Below are 9,507 nucleotides of genomic sequence, written 5' to 3' on the forward strand. Positions count from 1 at the left end.
AACATCGTCAATGGACTACTGAAGACTGGAAGAAGGTGCTATGGACTGATGAATCAAAATTTGAAATTTTCGGTTCATCACGCAGGATTTTTGTAAGCTGTCGAGTAGGTGAAAGGATGGTTCCTCAGTGTGTGACATCAACTGTCAAACATGGAGGAGGGAGCGTGATGGTCTGGGGCCCTTTTGCTGGATCCAGGGTCGGTGATTTGTACAGAGTGAAAGGCACCCTGAACCAAAATGGCTACCACAGCATTTTGCAGCGCCATGCAGTACCCTCTGGTATGCGCCTAGTTGGTCAGGGGTTCAGCAGCAAGATAATGACCCAAAACATAAGTCCAAGCTATGCCAGAACTACCTTAGCAAAAAAGAACAAGATGGTAAGCTTAAAAACATGGAGTGGCCAGCATAGTCACCAAACTTAAACCCCATTGAGCTGGTTTGGGATGAACTGGACAGAAAAGTGAAAGCAAAGCAACCTACAAGTGCCACATATTTATGGGAACTTCTGCAACAGAGTTGGGAAGAACTTTCCGAAGAATATTTGATTTCCATTGTAGAAAGAATGCCACAAGTGTGTTCAGCTGTTATATCTGCCAAAGGGGGCTACTTTGATGAGTCAAAAATTTAGAATACATTTTGGTTTATAAATTGATTCCATGATTTCTTTTTTAACTTAAATTTGTTCTATTCTTTCATTTGAGAGTACAATGAGACATTGAACTGCATGAATTTCAATTAAAACCTGGAAAAACTGGGGTGTTCTAAAACTTTTGACCGTAGTGTACATTTTTTTTTTACCCACCCGGCGGAGGGGTGTGGTGGTGGGGGTAAAAGTAATTTAAGTTACTTTTGGGTGGAATAACTTTTACATTGAATGTCAAGTCTGTGTTTTAGCAAAAAAAAGGGTATGTGTCCAAAAACGCATACTGAATAGGAGTTACATGACATAGGTAAAATCGTTTACATCTCTGATTCACCCCAAAAAAGATAAAACCTTACAGTTATCTCACAAAATGTATTCCATAAGTATGTCATCATGTCAGTGCAATTTAGACAAGTCCAATGGATTCATAGACCCAGAAAACATGGGGTTAGACACCAAGATTACTTCAAATAATGAAGGAGTTAGGATATTTTGAGGGCTTCCTGCCCATCTTGGACGCCATCTTGAAAATTACACTTTTATAGTGGTCAAACTTTGGTAAACTTTTAGTATGTTATTAAGGACACTTAATACTACAAAAAACAGCTGAGAAACCTTTTGTTAGAATTTTTTTAGGGTTAGGTGTTTTTTTTTCATATATGCAGCCGCCTAGATATAAATAGGCCTTTTTTTATTTTTTTGGCCGGTCCGGCCCATAAAGAAGTCACAGCGGCCCATTGGTTAATTTTCTTTATTGGCACTGGCCTGACCCAATGAAATCCAGGAACCCCCTTCCCCACTCCGGGCCGCAAATTTACGAATCCCACTATGGCCACGCCTCCCGGCCCTGAGACGTGAGCTGTAATAGTTATGCTGGAAGTTTAGCATTCACGTTAAAATGGACAAACGACCACCAAGTGCAAGGGAGGTGCAGAGAAATTAGAGGAGAAAAAGATTAAGAATCTACAGGCGGATTCCTCAAAAATTTCGGACGTTTGGGTCTGTAGTAGCTTCTTCAACATCAGCATTACCTGAAGTAGAGGAGGAGAGGTGGCTGGCTATAGAAGCAGAAACAACGATGTCAGGGAAGATGGGCAGGAGGAGGCATATACTGTCTATGGGAGGAGGCGAAGTGAGGAAAAGATGGAAGAGAGAGTAGATGACGATGTGGTAAGGAGTAGGCAAATTAACACAGACTCTCAGGGAGGGGGGGAGGCTGTGTGTTGTGTTTTTTGTTTGTGTGTGTGTGTGTGTGTGTGTGTGTGTGTGTGTGTGTGTGTGTGTGTGTGTGTGTGTGTGTGTGTGTGTGTGTGGTCGTGGCGCTGCCACGCCACACGCTGAAAGTGTGTCACGTCATAACGACAACAAGCAGTTTGGCTGTAACATTAAAGTTAGTGGCTTACATTGAAAATGCTAGCGGTTAGCCTGTTGGGTAGCTGAAAAGTCTGTGGATCTATAAAATCAGTGATGATACAAGCATCAGTGTTCCTTGAATAGCTTAATTAGCTTCTCTTGAATTGGTGCTCTTTTCCCGGTACATACTCCTCAGCTTTATTGTAGCTTTTAGGAAGGGTTATAGTTATGGTTATTGTATTTAGCAGACACTTGTGTCCAAATTGACAAAATATGAATCTTACAATAGTTAAAATTAACAGTAAACTGTTTTTAAAGTTGCTAAGCCAATATTAAGCAAAATAGTAATAATAAAAATAATGACAATACAATATCAAATATCAATAATAAAAAATTATAAAAATACCATAAATATACAAATCATAACTCTAAGAATGAATGATTTAAGTGTAAGATCAACAGATAAGTCTTGAGTCCCCTCTTGAAGGATCCAAAATGATCACATGAACGCTGAACACTAGGCAACTCATTTAATAGAACGCACGCATATTTTAAGAGGACTGTCTGCAGGGAATTTGTCTGACCAATCATGGTGGGTGTGGGCCGCCTGGCCCAAAAATGCCAGGGCCGATTTTTTGTCCCAGTCCAGCCCTGCTCTAGGCTGAAACATTAAACGTGTGGATTAACACTCAGACATGAGCCTGAGTTAAGCACTTTGCTCAGCAGCTCATTACAATCAAAGCACCTTTGGGACTTGTGACTTTGTCTAGGTAATGTGTGGAAGAGGGGAAAAAAGTGGGATTGAAGTTTTGACGCATAGAAAATGAAAGGGGTAAAATACTGGATGGCACAGTGGGTACTTCTAGAGGAGATTAGGGCCTGAGCCTGTTATAATGAAAAGCTGTGTGCTATATCAGGCTGTGAAAAGAAATAAAAAGTAGGGCAGGCCTTTTGAGTTTTCTCATTATTTCTACTAAAACACTAATTGCATGCTATTTTTTGTCATGTTGACAATGTGTTGATAATTAGGAAACTGTGGACATAGCAGCTAAATGAGTTGATTTTATTTGTGAGCAGTCTACAATTTAAAAAATAATACTGTGTAACACTGAAACTTCTTCTCAGGGGAAATAACATCCTTAGTAGGAATAAACCTTTCTTTCTACAATTCATTGATTTTTTGGTATTCTTTACATTGTATATGTCAACATTTGCAACAACACCAGAATTATGATTGACAGTGGTGGAATATGAAAGTATATTTGCTCAAGTTCTGTACTTACGTGCAAATTTGAGGTACTCCTACTTTACTTCAGTACGGTATTTCCATTTTATGCTATTCAACATTGCCACTTCACTACATTAAAATGAAAATTAGAATGTTTTCTGGTTTCCTTTAAAGTTTTATTTATATTGTAAACTGAATATTTTTGGGTCACTTTGGGCTTGAAAAGATCCTGATTTCGGACATTTTATATACCAAACAAATAATGAATTAACCGAGAAAGCAATGTACAGAATAATCGATTATGAAAATGATCGTCTGTTGCAGTTTTAATATAAAGTACAGTAGTTAAAATAAGATCAACCTTGACCAACAACAAAACTATTCTTTGTAATCTAATCTAACCGCTGCATAACAAGTACTTTTACTTTCAATACTTTAAGTACTTTGTACATTTCGCTGATAATACTTTTGTTTTTTTACTTGAGTAGGAGTTTGAATGCAGGACTTTTACTTGTAAAGGAGTCAGTATCCAGTACTGTAGTGAAGTACAACTTCCGGGTACTTGTACTTTTAATTTTATACTTCTTCTATTTCACAACATTTTGGAGGCAAATATTGTACTTTTTACTCCACTACGTTTGTTTGGCTTTGCAGGTTCAGATTATGAATCCAAAATATAAATAAACTCCTTAAGTATGATGTATTGTTATGATTAAGATACCCAGCAGTAGCCTATATAAAGTGGCTGAAATTAGCTCCATATTTACCATTATCCATCTTCTATTAGTTTGTATATACAGTAGATCTGAATACTTCTACCACCACTACTGGTTATTATTTTCAGTATTAAAGGGGATTAAAGTATACAAGGCAGTGAGGACTCATCCTGACGACTTTGCACTATAAGACGTGTATAATGTAAACACAACATCCCTGCTTTTGTCACATCTCTTTATCAATAATCCGTCTTTCTCCACTATTGTGTACTATACATAAAAAAAAAATCTAGCAGGAACTGACAGCCAGCCTGCCCACTAGAGAGCATCAGAGAGCTGCTATGATCTAGCCTGATTAGCATAAAAAAAGTATTATAAACAATTAATGCTGCGATAAAAATATATACAGTATATTTTTATTTTCAAACTGTCCCAGTTCTGCCAGCAGACTCTCTTTCATATGCTCAGTGATGTTTGACACAAACATTTGATGCTCACACTTTTCCCCAACGCCCTGCAGTTGTTTGCATCACTGATACAGTCACCTACTGCTTCATGTTGGAGTGATGGACCTTGTTATGGCAGCAGCGTGTCTCTGCAGGTGATCCAGCAGTGGAGTTTCATTTAAGAGTGGCTCCGACATTTTCTGTCAGCGAGGCAGATTCTTCTCAAATAGCTTTCATCCTGCTCGGATTTACAGAGGCGAGTTAACTGGGCTTCATCTGCATAACAATGAAAATAAAACTGGATTGGCACAGTGAGTCTGAAGCAGCTGAGAAGAAGAAGAAGGAAAAGAGGAAAAAAGCCAGACGGAGATGAGAGGGCTGAGCGAAAAGACACAGCAGTGTATTTTAATCTGATAGAGCCACTGATAGCAGTCACATTTCGTACCCCATGTGATGAGAAAGTAAGAAGTCCTCACATCTATTAAATCAACCACTGATCTTAAATGTAGAATATGCTAATTATTAAATAACAGCAGCAACCGAGGGTTTTTTAAGTCACGTATTAATCCAAAATTATATTAATTATAATTATATGCACGATGTTTAATTTCCGGTATTGTTCAGGTGCCGCCTGAAATTCAACCAGAGGTCCCTCATTTTGGCCGGAGGTCCGTCACCTTCCGCTTTCTTTGTGTTGGAATTTTAAACTCCAGCTAGACTATCTGTCCAATCGGAGTTTTCTGTTGCATGACTAAAACAACCTTAGAACGTACACGTTCCATCAAAACAAGTTCCTTCCCGAGGCTATTTGGCAGAGGCACCGGTGCTCCATCCGGCGCCCATGACGATTGTGATTGGTTTAAAGAAATGCCAATAAACCAGAGCACGTTTTTCTCCCATCGTAGAATGTTGTGTGGACTAGCCAGACCTTCCTCCGCAGTGCTGTGGAGGAAGGTCTGACAATGCGAGACTAATTTCTAAATAACTCAGTACTACTAAAACCACCATTTTTTCTGCTTGCCCATTGTAGGCAAGTAGGTAGTGAGCTAGCTAGTTAGCCGGATATGCTAACGTCAAAGCAGACAAGCACAATCTTAACTCCAGTCCTTATACTTTAGCTCTTGTATTTTTGATTCTAAGGAATAAATAAATGAACAAATAAACCACCATCCAAACTCTTAATAGAAAGGTTATCGTTCTAACAAAAGAACTGTATATACCATTACGGTTGCTTGTATATGCTTGTGTATGTATATATATATATATATATATATATATATATATATGACGGTTATGATTGGAAAATCGCTGTTCGGGGGTGAGGTTTAGCTAACAGTCAAATTTACAGAATCGTTTTTTTTATTTTTTTATTTGCTCTTATGTTGTTCTGTACGACAGTTATAGGGCCACGGTTTGACTGATTTTGATAATAAAGTCAAAATATTTTTATTATGTTTTAATGTTAAAGTCGTGATTATGAGTACCGGACATTTCAGTCCAAACACTAGTCTTTTGCGAAGAAAAATACTGGGGATCAACTACTTGACTTAAGCTCATGACAAACAGGAGGAAAGAATTCAAATCAGAATGGCAAATTTATTTTATTGACAACTCCTGGATCCACATGGGAAGCAAAATGGAAATCATTTCACATGTAAACATGTTGTTTAAGGTCACTTGAATGCTTTGAGTGTTGGCAGGACACACACAGACACACACACTGTAGCATGAAGAGATGTTATCCCACTTAAGTCTTCAATAATATGTCAACATGATCGTATAGATTGCTTATGTAAAGCTGAGCATGCAGAATAACTTTCCCAGCAGCCTTCATTTATACACCAAAATGATTGTTAAATTATTCATTTAATTCATTAGAGTATATTTTTACAGTAAAACGTACATTTTCCATGACATCCTTTAGATCGATCATATTAAACACACCAGAGGCCTTGTAGATTACAGTGTTTATGTCCTAAAGTATGATACCAGCTGATTTGGTATTCATGCTGCTTACAGACCATTAACGGACCATTACAGACTAAATATCTATAGTTATAAAATGTTGTTTTTAATGCTGAAATGAAACACTGAATGAAACAATGAATCACTAACTATTTTGATAGTTGAGTCATTTATCAAGCAACAGTGCAAGACTGCCATCCAAACATCGTCTGGTTCCAGCTTCTCAAACGGGAGGGTTTGCTGCTTTCCTTGGTTTTATATCATTGTACATCGAATATATTCATTTGTTCTTTTAGACTGTTGATCAGACGACAAACTATTTGAAGACGACAGTTACAGCTCTAGAAAAAAATAATTAGTTGCAAACCCAGTTTTTTTTATATTTTATTATTTACCCTGTGTGTGTTTTTATGTAAAGTTCAAAGAATGACTGTTACTGTTACTACAGTGTTGTTAATTCATTCAAAAGCACCTCATCCTGACGACCAAACGCAGGCATGTTGTAAAAGTTATTTGTGTTTTTCCTTTGTGGAAATGCATGTTCATGGGAGTCATATTCTTAACTAAAATGCCAGGCTCCTGATTTGGAAGTAGGGCTGGGCAATATGGTGGAAATAAAATATCACGATATTTTTGACCAAAGACCTCGATATCGATACCGCAACGATATTGTAGTGTTGACTATTGGTGCTTTCATAAAAATATTTACACAATCAGATCTTTGATAAATAATCATCAGTAATGTGGATATAATGACTAAGTGGGTAAAGGCAAATAATAGAACAGTTACAACAGTCTGGGAAGTTCAGAAAATGACATCACTTTACTGTAATGCAGCCTTTAAAACCAGGAAAAGACAAAAACTTATGCCATATTACGCTATCCAAAATCTAAGACGATATCTAGTCTCATATCACGATATCGATATAATATCAATATATTGCCCAGCTCTATTTGGAAGGTGCAATTTTATTGTAGTTTCCTAAGCAGTGAGTATAAAATGACATCTTCTGACTTATAATTAGATGTACAATAGCGCACAAAAAGTGATTTACACCTGCAGGCAATTTTAAAATCTATAAATCACCTTTAATTTTTGGACTGAGGGAGAAAACGTAACTTTCACTCCGAAAGGAGCGTTATAAGGCCTGCTGGCTGTGAGGTAACTGTGCTAACCAGTGAGCAACTGTTCTTTTTAATTAACTATTAAATGATTAATTAATTAGCGGAGCTAATGGAGCTAACTTTAATCGAGGACCTATTTCTGGTGTGTAATTACCGCTGGGCTTTCATTTTACCAACACTCACACCACCTTCAGTTCCCAATAAGACTGAAGTGGTGTCTGCCCGTTTAAAGCAGCCATTTTTGATTCTGCTTATGAAAATTATTACTTTTAATCTCGTACTCTAGCAAAGATGACAGTTTCCCCCATGTAAACGTTAGCTGTCTGATGAAGTTTTACAGACAAGTTTATAGAATATGATCCGTTGTTACAGATTGAACTACCAAAAGCATATGGAGTAGTTTAAATTAGCTCCACCTTCAACATTAAACCAACATTAAAGTACCGCTTACATATTAATACAGCAATAAGAATGATCTAAAAGTATAACACTGACAAGAGCCACTCTGCATTATGATTACCTTTATTTTTGATACTTTTAGTACATGTTGGTAATACAGTACTTTTACTTAAGTCAAAAGATTGAGGTGAGTGAAGCAGCTGTTTCTGTTTTAGTGGTTGTGAGTGGAGAAAATGTTGCACAATCTGTTTAAACTATTGTTCTAGAAATAATGTTGTCACTGAACAGATTCAACACAAAAACAAATGTTCGGACGGTCGACCAGCTGGTCCGCTGCTGCCAGCAAAAATATTCATCACATTTATGCTTTAGTAGCGTCTTAGCCATACGGAGAAAATCTGGACTAATGTGATTGATATAAATATTTAAGCATGATTGTGGCTCAGCTGCTTCATACTGTACATTAATACCAGTTTCAAAATGTCCCGTAGGAATAACCCAGAGCTGTATGTAATTAACGTTGACAAATTACTTCTTAAATCATCAATCATCATTTTGTCCAAAAACTACGACTTATTGAGCCCTATCAGTTAAAAAATGTTACATATGAAGCCCTTTTATTGTCTTTTGCCCACTTTAGAGGGCAGATGAGGTTTTCATGCTCAGCATCATCTAACTGACAGTTTATGGTCATGATTTTCTCTCGCAGCGTGACCAGATATATATACCAGTAACCTTCTGGTCACACACACCTGCTGGCATTAATATTTTTCCTATCAAACATTTATTGCCTCTGTAAATATGAACTAATGCAACATTGAGTCTGTAGCTTTATAGTTTGCCTTTGTTTAAAAGGAATTAACGGTTTAAATTGATTTCTTCATCTCTGTCAGTCTTCGATACGAGTGGTTCCCTTTAAAATTAAGCGATGTCTACAAAGTCTGACCAGTTTAACCAAAGACAGTTTTTCACCCCTCCATGTTTTATCTGAATCCTTTTTAACTGCTCTTTTTGGCCACTTGGGGTGCAGCAGAAACAAGCGGTGAACACAACACTGACATATTATCCTTATGAAGTTGATATGGTGAACATGTAAGCAAAGAGTTGCTTATTTAAAAATGGAGCAACATCAGCTTTCATTTGGAGTCGCGTTTCTGCCACTGAGCCCAACATTCCCTTTGTTTTTAGCTCTAAGAATACGTTTAATTTTGTTACTCACAAAGGCAAGGTTTTTTTTAGCGACAGACAGTGGTAGATAGTAACTAAGTACATTTATTCAAATACTGCACTTAGGTACGATTTTGAGGTACTTGTACTTTACTTGAGAATTTCCATTTTCTGTTACTTTATACTTCTACTCCACTACATCTCAGATGAAAGTATTGTACTTTTGAACTGCACTGCATTTATTTGATGACTTTAGGTATTTTGCAAATTCAGATTTATACAAAACATAATCAACAAATAAATTAGGATGTATTATTATTTATAAGATAAAACTTTATTGATCCCTGGGGGTAACAATAAACTGCCCAGCAGATAAAGTTTATAAAGTAATACAAAAAAATTAGCTCCCGCTTTACCAGCTGCAACATTACGAGAGATGAACACATGACTCACTAATTATAATAC

Source organism: Perca fluviatilis, chromosome 16, assembly GCF_010015445.1.
Source record: "Perca fluviatilis chromosome 16, GENO_Pfluv_1.0, whole genome shotgun sequence".
NCBI classification, from domain to species: Eukaryota; Metazoa; Chordata; class Actinopteri; order Perciformes; family Percidae; genus Perca; species Perca fluviatilis.